Genomic DNA, 13,997 nt, shown 5'->3' on the forward strand with positions numbered 1-13,997 from the left:
AGTTTACTTTAGTTTACCCTGCGCGATAACCCCCTCTAAGCCATGATTTCCTGCCCCCCACTGAATGTAATTTCTGTGCACGTCACAACCCCTCCCCCCACTGAGCGTGATTTCCATGAACGTCATAACTCCCCCACCACCACCCAACCCCCCCACCAGCTCCTCGAGCTTGATTTCCGGGGGGCCCCGTCAATAATCCATGCAGGGGGGCCCCCGCATTTTGCGCTACGCCACTTATTTTTGCCTATTGTCAAACATATACCTGAGCAACTTAAGACTGCTTTTGTGGTCCAAGGTCACATTTGGGTGCTTCCAAGTCATATAGTTATGGATTGCTCTTCAAAACTTGGAAAATGAGATGAACTTAAGATAAACTTAAAAAGACTTGAGATAAGCACGGGCCTTTTAGAGATTAAGAGATTCTCCCTGTTCTTGAACACAAACATCATATTCAAGGCTTTACTTTTGGGACACCAAAGGATGCGCATCGGCTCTCCTGTATAAATTGTCTCTCTAATAGGCTTTGAGAACGTTTGAACTCCCTGCCATTTCAACAGCAGCAATCAATAAATCCTGGACCAGAGCTCATGTGCTCAACACAAGCCTATTGTCGTGTCCAAATACCAGTTTAGAGACAAGATAATAAAAAAAAAAAAATAAAAAATAAAATATATATATATATATTTTATATATATATATATATATATATATATATATATATATATATATATATATATATATATATATATATATGTATGTGTGTGAAATGTGAGAAATGTTTGCTCTGGAAAAAAAAGTTAGTATTTATTCAACCACTGCTAACTGCTAATGGGTTGGTTCACTAAAATACCATATTTTAAACTTTTATGAGGAATGTAGCTGTGTGAACATAAACAACATCTCTACATGCGCTCAAAGTTTAATGCATAGGGAGACATTGACATTGACAGAATTAGCTTAGCAAAGCCTACAGCGAACAAAGTTTGGGGTATACAAAAAAATACATCCGGGCTAGTGAGATCACAAATGTTTCAGGTTATGTGAATTGAGTAATGTTAGTATGAAAGCTAAAATGCTGTCTAAATGTTGCTATTTCCACAGAGCTCATTCTGGTTCTTTATTTAGGCTTCCAAAGGACACTACACAAAGAGAAAAGTGCTTACAGTTTAGTTTTAATGATGTCCCAGAGAATTATAAAAAAGATATAGCTCTTGCATTTGACAATGGACAGCTTCCAGAATCTTCTTCAGTTCAGTGCTGGATTCGGCTAAAAACTCCTTAAAGAAAGAGCAGCTCCAATCATAAAAGACGAAGCTGAGAATTGTGAGCCACAACCTGTATTTATTTTTATTTGGTAAAATTTGCCTAGTACATGTGTAGTGTCTACCGTTAACGGTATGTTGTAGCAAGGACGTAAACAACAGGAAATGCTGTGTGGCACCGCTAACAACTTAGCAACAAATTCCCATTTATCCGTCAAACCCCTATAAACAGCCACAATCTTTACCAGCGCTGCAGTGTCTCTCCATGCAGTCACTTTCCATGCATTATACATCTCGAATAACAAACTCGCAAAACATATGTGAATGTTTCATTACTTGCACATGCTCATAGCACAAATATATGTGAAAGACACTTGACATTTTATTTTAGAGAGCAGGCTTGAGGTTCAGCTGTGTCCTCTTCATTTTCTGTCTGGTTCAGACTCAAACTGATACGGCTAACATCTACTCTGACTGACAGTGTGACGCTTTTCCTGATGACGTGCAGCCGATTCGCGAATCACAGCACATTATGTTAGCTGACCAATGAGCGCCTCTTGAGGGTGGGTTTTCGGAAGAACTAGGAAATATGTTTTTACATTAGCTGAGTAGCTGTGTATAATTAAAGTATAAAAAAAAATTGTTAGCTGTATGCCTATTACATATCCACAAAACTGTGGTAATATACTGTAATAAACTGTGATATAGCCGGGCTCGGATCTTATTGCTTTCTCGCTACAATCCATCCGCTCCAGAGTTTGTTTCAGTCAAGCCGAGACCACCTCATTCAAGCGATCACGGAACGACTGTTTTGGCGCGGATACGAACGCGATTGCTGGATTCACATATGCCAAACGAACCACAGTAACTGGGCAAACGAGACAGGTTCCGAAACAAAAGTCTAGGTGTGAAAGCTCCCTTATGAACCCAACCAAGCCTTAAATCTACCTTAAATCTACACTCACACCCCTTTAAAATTGGCATGAAATCAAAATGTGAGAAGTATTTTTTTTTTCTAGCAGACATGGTTACTCTTTAGGTGGACAGTTAAGCAAGTTAAGCCACTAAACTAAAAAATGTGGTTTTTTACCAAAAAAGATTTTGGTAATCTTCAAAGTCTATTTTTCCTCTGCATTTGAAGTGAGACAATAAAGCCCCACCCACTACTCAATATTCCATTTTGGTTTGAAGTACATCAGCAAACTGAAATAAAAGCCTCATCAACTTCTAGTTCCAGAGAATTTTAAGAAACTCTACTTATTCATTTTATAAGAAAAAAAAAAAACAGTTTTGGAACAACACGAGGGCAAGTCATGATGGAGGTTTTATATAGTGGTGAACTTTTCTTTTAGCTCTCTTTATTCACTTTTACAGCTTCACTACAGTGATTTATGATGATCTTACTGTGTTTTTGTCTCTGTGTGACATTGTGGTGGCATCTTGCTTTGCAGCTACGAAAGAATAGAAAAGATGAGAACATTTTTAACAAACTGTGCCCACCGATACCATTGCTTATTTGCATTTGTTGTCAGCATTGTTTTAATGCTGATTCACTCAAGCTATTATGGAAATTTGGAAATGTTCTACATTTGACCACAAAATCTGGGCTGATTTCTGTGTAATCTGTGCATTTTAAGGTCAGTTCATACTGTTTCGACAGATGTGTATGTTAGGTTTTGTCAGATCAGTGTCTGTTGGCATTGGTCAGCGAGCTTTCATCTGAGTGAGCGTTCAGTCGGTGTTTGTCTGTTCTTGGAATGTCTGAGAAATGTGAGGCTTTTTTTTGTAACAAACTCTTGCATAATCTGACCTGCCCATGAACTGCTGCCAGGATGACCAAATAAAAACCTTTCTCAGAGAAAAGGAATACATTTTGAATGAATAAATCAAAAGCAGTTTTGCGAAATAAAACTGTTTTGTTTTATTTGAAGAAATTGTGACAACAAAAATATATTGCTATTTTACAGTAAAATATACTTTTATATAATATTGATAGCAGTACTAATAAAAAATTAAAGAATACAATTTTTTTTTCTCAAAATCTGAGAAAAAAACTATTTCAAATGTTTCCTAAAGAATAAATTAACTAAGTTTTAGGATTTTAATAATTGATTTTAAATATTACTAAAATTTCTGACCAGGATTCTGACCAGAACTAGATACTCAGAGCATGTTACACCTGTCCTTAGGTCTTTACACTGGCTCCCAGTTCCATTCAGAATAGATTTTAAAGTATTTCTACCTTTCTTTAAACCACTAAATGGCCTAGGACCTCAATACATTACAGATATGCTCACTGAATAGAAACCTAAAAGATCACTCAGATCTTTTAAATCCAAGTGTTCAGTCAAAGTAGGGTGAATCGGCTTTCAGCTATACAGTACTTCCCCCACTGCTGGAATCAGCTTCCTGAAATAATCATAGGTGCTCCAACATATAGGCACGTTCAAATCCAGACTTAAAACACATCTGTTTAGCTGTGTGTTTACTGAATGAGCACTGTGCTACGCCGACAGATCATACTAATATGTCTTTCTTTTTTTCATTCCTTTATAACCTGTTTTAACATATTACAATCTGTTTTTTAATCATTTAAAATTTATTGTTGTTTTTATTTTCTTGATTCTTTTATTCTTGTTTATGTAAAGCACTTTGATTTACCATTGTGTATGAAATGTGCTATATAAATAAACTTGCCTTGCCTAAAACACTATATTAAAGGAATGCAGACAAAGAAAATAAATGGAAAAAAGAGAATTACGAAATAAAAACAGATATATGGGAAAATAAAACTAATTGTAATTATATACTGTTATAGAATTTTTTAATCTTTTAGTAGTTTTGGGGCTGTTGTTAGTTTTAAAACAGGGTGTCTGCAGGGTCTTAAAGTATTGAAAAGTTTATTTTGAGTAATTTAAAGCCTTTAAAAGTATTTAAAAGTCCTAAATGCTGTTTTACAAGGTGTTAATATTTGTATCAATATGCTAAAGTTGGCCTGGGGTCTGTTCTTCGTACGTGGATTACTCAGTTAGCTGGATTTGGTTATTGACGATTTGACATGATCCAGAATCGTTTCGTTCTTCAAAGCTGATCCGAGAGTTGTTGTCATAGCAACAGTTCGCCGTCAGCCAATCGTTGCATTGCTGATCATGATTTCGAGCATCGATAGATCAGTCCTTCACAACACACACAGCGGTCTCAGATCAGTTCATCCAGACATTTTAATCCGATTCACGAACTTGTTTGAAGAACCAAATTAGCCAGAGATCAGTTATTAAGGTTAAAAGATCCAGGATCTGCCAAATCATCTTAGATCATTTAAGCGAGGTACGAAGAACAGACCCCTGAATTTAATTGGTGTGTTATGAGGTCTTTAGCAGTTGGCGAAAGTGAAGAGGGGGGATCATTTTGAGTGTATGTGTAATTGCATTTTTATCCAGTGTATAGATAATCTTTTAGCAATAAGACACAAGACATGTTTTCCACGATGTGTTGCTATTTTCATACCAGTGCAACCAAAACTAATTTTTCGCCTTGTTGTTTAAATAGCAAATCCATTTGCGCCACTTTGAGGACTCATGGGTGTGCTGGTCTAAAAAAGAGGTATGTTAAGGCGCAGTGTTGGCACGTTGCTGTTTTGAGGAACTAAAATAGACTGTGCAATAGACCAGCTGAAAGCAGATCCAAAGTCCAGCACAGAGCACGTTAGTTGTGCGCCTCTCTTACACATTGCTCATTAAGAGAATAAGAACAAACCTGTTAGACCATGCGCCGTGGCAGACTATATTCTTCTTTCCTTAAAATGAAATAGCAAAAGTGGATTCGGACATGCTTTTAATGCTTTAAACTTTGTGGCTAGATCATTGTAATTGTAACCTGAAATGGGGAGAAGGGCTTAAATAAAGTCTTAAAAAAGGTCTTAAAAGATTTTGAAGTTAATTTTCTGATTCCTGTATATACTCTGTACAAATGTATGTGTGTAAATACACTTTTTACAAATGTTTAACCAATTCACCTATAGCGCATGTCTTTGGACTGTGTGGGAAACCGGAGCACCTGGAGGAAACCCTCACGAACACGAGGAGAACATGCAAACTCCACACAGATATGGCAACGGACCCAGCCAGGGCTTGAACCAGCGACCTTGCTGTGAGGTGTCAGTGCCAACCACTGAGCCATCGTGCCGCTTTAAAGACAAACACATTTGAGAACATTTTCAGTACCCCTATTTGTAGTCAACAATTGCTTAATGATAGTGATGTAAAGTTTTTAACATTAACTTGGACAAGCAGACTACACTTATTTTCTCTTGGACACAAGTACTAACAGTAATGCAACGGTTCATTGAACTAAGCTTTTAATGTTGCAGCTTTTACAAGCAATATACAAGATTTCATGTCACATACACAGAAAACAATGGGGAGGGGGGCTGTCAAATCTAAGGTGAAATCGTTTCAGCGAAGACCGCTCTCAACCTTGAGCTGCTCTTAGCATCCTGTCAATTTTTGATGGCCTGTGGAGGCGAAGAGTGAGAAGAGAAAAAGCTAGCCTGAGCTTTTGTATTATTTCTGTGCAGATCGCGAGGACGAGTAAGGTGAAAAGAGAGAAAGGCATCTTTGAATGGCCACCAGAAGGGAGGATTGGCTTTGAAAATTTCCAGCTCTTATCAGGAGAAAAGTTCACAAACAAAAGACCATCGCTGGCGTGCTAAATGTGCGCACACACTTCAGAATCATTGCGTGTGTGTGTGTGTGTGTGTGTTTGCCCACAGGTGGTGTGATGTATATGTGAGCATTTGCCTTGAGGTCTCGCCACAGGCACTGACAGATGGACCAACCAGTCAGCCAGACCATTTTTACTGGACACGAGGGGGGGAAAAACAATTTCTTTATTTACTTACAGGCTACATAAGGAAATGCCATGGAATTATTATAATCAAACCTGCTAGCTTTCCAAACTGCTTGGACAAATCCAATCCACTGACCCTGAACTGACTAAATCTAAAAAATGACTTCAAGTCAAAGGATATTTTTTCTTACTTCCACTCAGTACTTTGAGGCACGTCCACTTAGGGATTTTATTTTTTTGCATTTCCTTTCCCTCTTCAGTGATTCAGCTTTGACTTGTGCAGCGTTCTGGCAGTTCTTGGGGCTGAAATGTCACTTCATGTCTCGCTCTTCTTCCCCCTTTGCTTCCTTCCAGTAACCTCCCACACTCCAGGCTGTCCGACGTCCTGAGTTTCTCCATTCACCATCCCTCCATCTGCCCACTCCATCTACATCTCCATACTGATGAAAACCACTGCAAACATCCATCCTGCTGAAACCATTCGTTTTTTTTTTTTTTTTTTGGTAGCTGCGGTGTTTCCAAGGGGTCAATTGTTTACAGTGTGAGGTTTTTCAAATTTCTCCAATAGTCTGAAATCTGGGAATTGAGACATCAGGGTGCATTTTACTGAAAGCTCAGCGGAGAGTAATGGTTGCGTTTGTTGAAAATGGAAGAATGTTGCATTTGAGACGGGGTGTCAGTGTGGGTTAGACTTCCCTCATCTCTGTCCATGTATTATTCAGTCTGTGTGTGTGGTTGGATACCAAGTCTGCGCTGAATTTGTAGGCTCATTAAAGTTAGGTCAGAAAATTGTTTGGCCCCTGTAGGTAGTCAAAAGCAGCGCTCACATCAGTTTTACAAAACACAACTGATCTGAAATCAAAAATCCATACTGTTGAGATGAAATTCCTTGTTATTAAGATAAAAATCTATCTCTCGCTGCTGTCAGAAATATCAATCTCCACATGTATTTTTAATAACTTTTGTTCAATACAAATCAGAATTATCTCTGATATTTGTATTTCTCCATAAAACATACTTTTTATCTTGGGTTTTACCTTGCAAACATCATACTCGCTGGTTTGGCAAGAGAATGTAGAGTTGCATGTGGCCATGTCCCTGATAGGTTTGTGCTGTTGCATTACTCTTATGAATTAGTATGAGAGTAAAGTAGATGATGATGATAAGCACCACCAGCTGTTGCACTGGCATAAATAACATCTTTCAAAACCCCTGTTGAGATCACATTTTGTGAAATGGAAGTCTATTTAATGGACTGATATAGCTCTGCAAAATCTTAATTTACAATTAAACTTTAATATTTGCAGATAAATGTTTACATGACATAAATAATTACACTTTTTATACATTGTCGGCTGCACACCCATGATGCGAATCTCCCGTTCCACCACATCCCAAAGGCGCTCTATTGGATTGAGTTCTGGTGACTGTGGAGTCCATTTCAGTATAGTGAACATATTTTCATGTTCAAGAAACCAGTTTGAGCGGACTTTATGAAATGGACCATTATCCTGCTGGAAGTAGCCATTAGAAGATTTATACACTCGGGTCATAAAGGGATGGGCATGGTCGGCAACAATACTCAGGTATTTTGTGGAATTGGTACTATTGTGCCCAAAGTGGGCCAAGAAAATATCCTCCACACCATTACACCACCACCACTACCACCATCCTAAACCACTGATACAAGGCAGGATGGATCCATGCTTTTATATTGTTAATACCAAATTCTGACCCTAACCATCTGAATGTCGCAGCAGAAATCGAGACTCATCAGACCAGGCAATGTTTTTCTGAGCCTGTGTGAATTGTAGCCTCAGTTTCCTGTTCTTAGCTGACAAGAGTGGCACCCGGTGTGGTCTTCTGCTGCTGTAGCCTATCGGCTTCAAGGTTGGATGTGTTTTGCATTCAGAGATGCTCTTCTGCATACCTTGATTGTAATGAGTGGTTATTTGAGTTACTGTTGCCTTTCTATCAGATGGAACCAGCCTAGCTATTGTCCTCTGACCTCTGGCATCAACATTTGCACCCACAGAATTGCCACTCACTGGATTTTCTTTTTCAGATCATTCTCTGTAAACCCTAGAGATGGTTGTGCATGAAAATCACAGTAGATCAGTAGTTTCTGAAATACTCAGACCAGCCCATCTGGCACAAACAACCATGCCACATTCAAAGTCACTTAAATCACCTTTCTTTCCCATTCTGATGCTTGGTTTGAACTGCAGCAGATCGTCTTGACCATGTCTACATGCCTGCACTGAGTTGCTGCCATGTGATTGGCTGATTAGAAGTGTTAGTGTTAGCAAGCAGTTGTACACCTATTTACCTATTAAAGTGGCCAGTGAGTGTTTATAAATATTATTCAGCAACAATGTATTAAATTTTTTACAAATCCAAAATATCAAATGTGTGCAGAAGTGGCCGACATATACTGAAATATTTTATATAGTTATATGGTGCATGCTCTCCAGCTGTTTGCGTGGGTTTCCTCCCATGCTCCGGTTTCCCCCACAAGTCCAAAAACATGTAGTATAGGTGAATTGGGTTGGCTAAATTGTCCATGTGTGCATGTATGGGTATTTATAAACCATTGGTGAATGAATCTGTGTCTTTATATACATCAGGGCAGCATTTATTTGACATTTATGAAAGTCTATGACATGTAAGATTAATTTAATATATTGTTGCCGAATAAACTTGTTAATTTCTGTAACAAAAAAATCATACTTTCATCAAGCTTCTTCATAGACATATTAAACTTTATCTGTTTGTGCTTCTAGTAGTTAGTAAACGCTCAAAATGTTCTTCTATATATTAGTTCAACTTAAAGGGATAGTCCACCCACAAATGAAAATTTGTCATCATTTACTGATCCTTTACTCATTTCAGAACTTTATGAGTTTCTTTATTCTGTTGAACACAGAAAAATGTAACCATTAACCATAGAAGAAAATAATAATATCATGGCAGTCAGTGGTTACAGATTTTTGGCTTTCTTAAAATACCTTATTTTAAAATACTAAGAAAGAAACTCCTAAGGTTTGCATTCACATGAGTGCAAGTAAGTCATGAGATAATTTACAGTTTTGTGTAAACTATCCCTTTAAGCTTGCCATACTATAGTGTACTGTTATTGATTGGTTTGCTATAATAGATTAGTGGTGAAAAGAAAATCTTATTGATACTGTACACAAAATAATTGTTAAGGAGTCCCATTTGGATGAACTTATGTAGTCCAATACATAATAGTCAAATACTAAATGCAGTCCATTACAGGAGATGCCCTACAATGAAGTACAAAAGCTGTAGTTAACAAAACCAATCAAGTATCCATGTTTTAATATAATCAGTAAGGGCTTGTAATAAAACGTTTTTGTGCTATCAATCTTTTCAAATCTCAGACTATTGGATAGTTAGTCACTCTGCATGCATCCACATACTACACGCGCTTTTGTCTTCTTGTGAAATAACCTGCATGACACAGAGATTTGTTGTCTTTTCAGGAGGGAGAATTAAATCAGCGGAGAGTGCAGATGTTCTCTACAGCTGCCTAGAGGTAAAAACTAGAGAATGTGAATCACTTGTATCTTAGCTGTGCTGTTTGCTTGTCCTGATCTGTAATTACGATACGAAAAAATCATAATGCAGACTTGTGTTAATTTAATGGCTAAGCTTGTAAGATGTTCTCAGCTGTCTGATTTTGTCAGGTAAACAATAGATGCATCATAACTTTGCTGTGAAATATATATTTTTTAAATATGTTGGATCAACTTACAATGCAGTTTGAAAAAAAACTTAAGTAGGTTCCTGAAAAAAATACTTCCATTTTTCATATCTTTAATCAGTGCTGCCAAATGTAGTCTAATCAGACGCAGACTCAACTTTATTATCTCTTTTAGGGAAACTAAAATTGCAGCAAGGTGCCATAGCACAAATGAAGTTTCATGTTCACATTACCAAAATATTACCACAAAACAACTGCTCATTTAATGACCTAATGGCCACCATTATAAAATAGTTTCTAATTCTGTTTGTCCTGAAAATAGGAACTCTAATGCCCCATTTACACTAATATGTTTTAGTTTTAAAACACTTAAATTTTGCTACAGTTAAGCCTTCTGTCCACACTACACCAGAGTTTTCGAGCCCTGAAAACAGAGTTGAAGAGGCCAGTTTTATTTTAAAACGCTGCTGCTCCGTTTCAGTAGGAAAACGGAGACATCTGAAAACGGAGGCATGGCTGCAGACATTCGCCTGAATCTGAAAAATCTGATTGGGGCTTTTTTTTCAATATTAAGTGCACAAAGTTCTGTCTTGCACCCTTTCCTTAGGTTCAGACTTCGCAAGTTTGATATGGAAAACAAACTCCTAAGGACACATCGGGTAAAAACAGTGTACTTTATAACGCCATTCACATCACCCTGGCTACATTGTTTCACTATCTTAACAATAAAATGAAAGCATGGTATAAGGAACTGCTTATTTTATTTTTGATGTTAACAACTTATCAGACACTAAAATATTAAGGCATTTATATATTTATATGACTGTCATCTTCACTGTATACATATTTATAACAAAACTGCCTTTTATTTTTCTCCGAAAAATATCCAACAGTTCAGACGTCCTGCCTGGAGCCCATCCATGTGTGTGGGCACGTGATGTGCGTTTTTTAGCTGTGTAGTGTGGATGGAGAGCTGTTCAGAAATGCTAGATAAAACTCCAGTGTGAACGTGGATCGTTTTCATTCTAAAACGCCATTTTAAAACTAAAACATATTAGTGTAAACAGGGCCTAAAACGATGTCCTGATGGCAGCATTTGAAACACAGAGTACTATGGGTGATATGGGGTAATACGATTCCCTGAGCTCTCTTTAAAACATAAACATGGTAAATTACCATTGGACCAGTTTGGTTTAAACTGATGATCTTGCCTGCCACCTTTAGAAGGCTACTCAACCTGTTCTGATTTGACAGACTCAGATTGCCGTACCAAGCTACAATGCCGAAAGATAAAACAGATTCAATAAATTGCTTATAAAACAGTGTCATCATAGTGGCACAAACCCAAAATGATCAAAGATGGATCGTCAACATGTTGTTGATAACGACCCCTAGATATTTATGCGTGTTAACAATTTCAATGTCCAAACCTTTGATAGTTGTTATGCTGGGGCTAGGAGAAGCCTTCCTGTAATCTATCACCATGTCTTTTGTTTTATTTACATTCAACTGGAGAGAGGATCTATCAAACTAGGGGTCCATTTTTCGTACCTCGCTTAAATGATATAAGATGATTTGGCAGATCCTGGATCTTTTAATCTTGCTAACTGATCTCCGTCTAATTTGGTTCTTCAAGTTCGTGAATCAGATTAAAATGTTTTGATGAACTGATCTGAGATTGCTGTGTGTGTTGTGAAGGACAGATCTGTCGATCCACTAAATCAGGGGTCACCAATCTCGGTCCTGGAGTGCCAGTGTTCCTGCAGGATTTAGCTCCAACTTGCCTCAACAAACCTGCCTGGATGTTTCAAGTACACCAAGTAAGACCTTGATTAGCTGGTTCAGGTGTGTTTGATTAGGGTTTGAGCTAAAATCTCCAGGACACCGACCCTCCAGGAACAAGTTTGGTGACCACTGGACTAAATCATGATCAGCAATGCAACGATTGGCTAATGGCACAGCAGCGTAATGACATCATCTAATTAATATTCAATAATCCATGAATTACATAAAATACATATTTAATTATAGTTTGTTAAATATGATATACAATAATTTTCCACCTTTATTGTGAGCCACAGGCTTTACACTTTCCGGTGTCTAGAGAATTTAGCAATTTATTTAGTTTTACAGTTAGAGCAGATTTTCTTTATCATAGTAGCAGGTTTCCTAATCAGTGTAAAGAATAACTGGATGTTTAAGTTAAATTCTCATCACAAAAGTATATTGATGTTGGTAAAACTGTCTGTAACTTTTGTGAAGCATCAAACCACTCTCATATTAGCTGTCAAAACATGTGCATGACTGCATAAATGTATTATTCCTTAAAAAAAAAGTTGAATATTTTGCATTTCTTTTATTATACACAAACTTTACTAAAGCGTTTATACGTGTTTGTATTCAAAAAGTCACCCCCCCCCCACACACACAAAAAAAAAAAAGCGGGTGATAGTCTTTGTACTTTTATTTTGCAGTGCAGATTGCGTAAGTGTTATTAATATATATTTTTAAACTTTATATATATATAATTCATTCAGCAACAATGAATGAATGAATTAATTCATTTATTCATTTACTATTTTCCCAAGTGTATATAACTACTACTATAAGAAAATATCACCATTTATCAAGCTTCTTCTATGTTAACTTACCATTGTAAGATACCACAGCCTTATCGCTGATCGTATTACCCATTACTGTAGTCACTCTATTTATATATGTATTTATTATTATTTTATTCATGTATGTATTTATTTATTTATTTTATTTTTTTATTTTAAAAAGATTTGGCAGCCCTTTTTTACAATTTTTTTTATAATTACTTTTCCTTTAATTTTAATTTTAATTTTTTTATTTATTTATTATTTATTTATTTGTATCGTTCTTTAGGCAGTGTATTTAGGGTTTGTTAAAGTGGGTTTTATATGAGTAAAAAATTATAATTTTCTGTATAAATAATGTAATTTGTTCTTGGCATAAAAAAAGAAGAAGAAAAAAAAGAAAATATCAGCATTTGGTACATACTTTCAGTATTATTATTGCTATGACAACAACTCTCGGATGAGTTTTGAAGAACTAAACAATCCTGGATAGTGTCAAATCGCAATAATCAAACCCAGCTAATTGAGTAATCCATATACAAAGAACAGACCCCAGGAAGCAAATTCTTCCACAACAGGCCAATGCCCCAAATCCTGACGGTAAAGGAGACTCACAATCATTGAAATATCAGCATATTTTATGATATGACAATTAAAGTCTGACATTTGTTTCCAGGTGTTCAGTTTATAGTCCTACAACCCAAAGATATTTGGCATTTTTGAGCCATTCCTCGGTTTTAAATGGTGTTTTAGAAAAATGGTTTTCCATTTACGAGTGAAGTTTGTGGTTCTCTTTACTGGAAGAAACAGCATAAATTATACAAATAATGCTATAATGTGAAGTTTAAAAGTGCTGTGTGTGTTTTAAGAAACATTATAGGACTACTCCTGTGTGTTAAAATGACCACTAGGATGTGGTGCAGATAAATATTGCTCTTACATTGATTGCTTGACTTTATGCTTGATGTATATTTCTAGGGGCTTTCACATAGGAGGATAGTTTGCTTATTTCTTACAACAACTGGTAAATTTAACCACTTTTTGGCATGTTTGTACTGCAGTAATTGAAAGTGATTTTAGCTCTAGAAAAGTTTTTTTTGGGTAAACTACAGATGAACAACAAATTTGCAAGAAAAACTGAGCTTTTGTTTTATGCCATCGCTTTGGAGAGCCAATGATGCAGAGTCTACCAGAGTCTAATGGTAAAACATTGTTCACAGGTCTCTTTATGCAATTTATAAAACCCCAGAAGGAAAAACTTGCAAAATGATGACATTATTGAACAGTTCTCTACTGTCCTGTCAATTAAATTTCTAATTTAGATTGTCTTTACACTTATAGATTGGTTCTCTTTGTTCATTTGGACCAAATATGTAGTGGGTGCTTTCACACATGGCTAGTTGTTTTAGATCATGGCACATTTTCACCCTTTGCTTGAACTTGAAGTGTAATGGCCAACATTGCGACTTGAAAAAACAACAGCAGTGTTTCTTGAGCATTTGTCTATAAGGTTGCATCATGACATGTCCCATTTTTTTTTCATATATCTTTGGTCAGTGT

The 13,997-nt window shown here is 36.6% G+C and overlaps 1 long non-coding RNA gene across 4 annotated transcripts in view; it reads left to right on the plus strand.

The window, feature by feature from the left end:
• Window positions 1-13,997, plus strand: part of LOC147843111 (uncharacterized) — a 74,848-nt gene that overhangs the window by 11,773 nt on the left and 49,078 nt on the right. Inside the window, exons 3-4 of one of the 4 annotated variants that reach the window (XR_015495690.1) lie at window positions 9,617-9,685; window positions 11,536-12,210. The exons of 1 other annotated variant lie outside the window; for it this stretch is intronic. This is a non-coding gene — a long non-coding RNA (uncharacterized LOC147843111). Of the gene's footprint in view, window positions 1-5,838; window positions 9,686-11,535; window positions 12,211-13,997 lie in introns of those variants that run through there. 2 more of the 4 variants (XR_015495688.1, XR_015495691.1) reach the window with 2 other exon arrangements.

The sequence above is a fragment of the Danio rerio genome, chromosome 7, assembly GCF_052040795.2.
Source record: "Danio rerio strain M-AB ecotype USA chromosome 7, GRCz13ab, whole genome shotgun sequence".
Taxonomy (NCBI): Eukaryota; Metazoa; Chordata; class Actinopteri; order Cypriniformes; family Danionidae; genus Danio; species Danio rerio.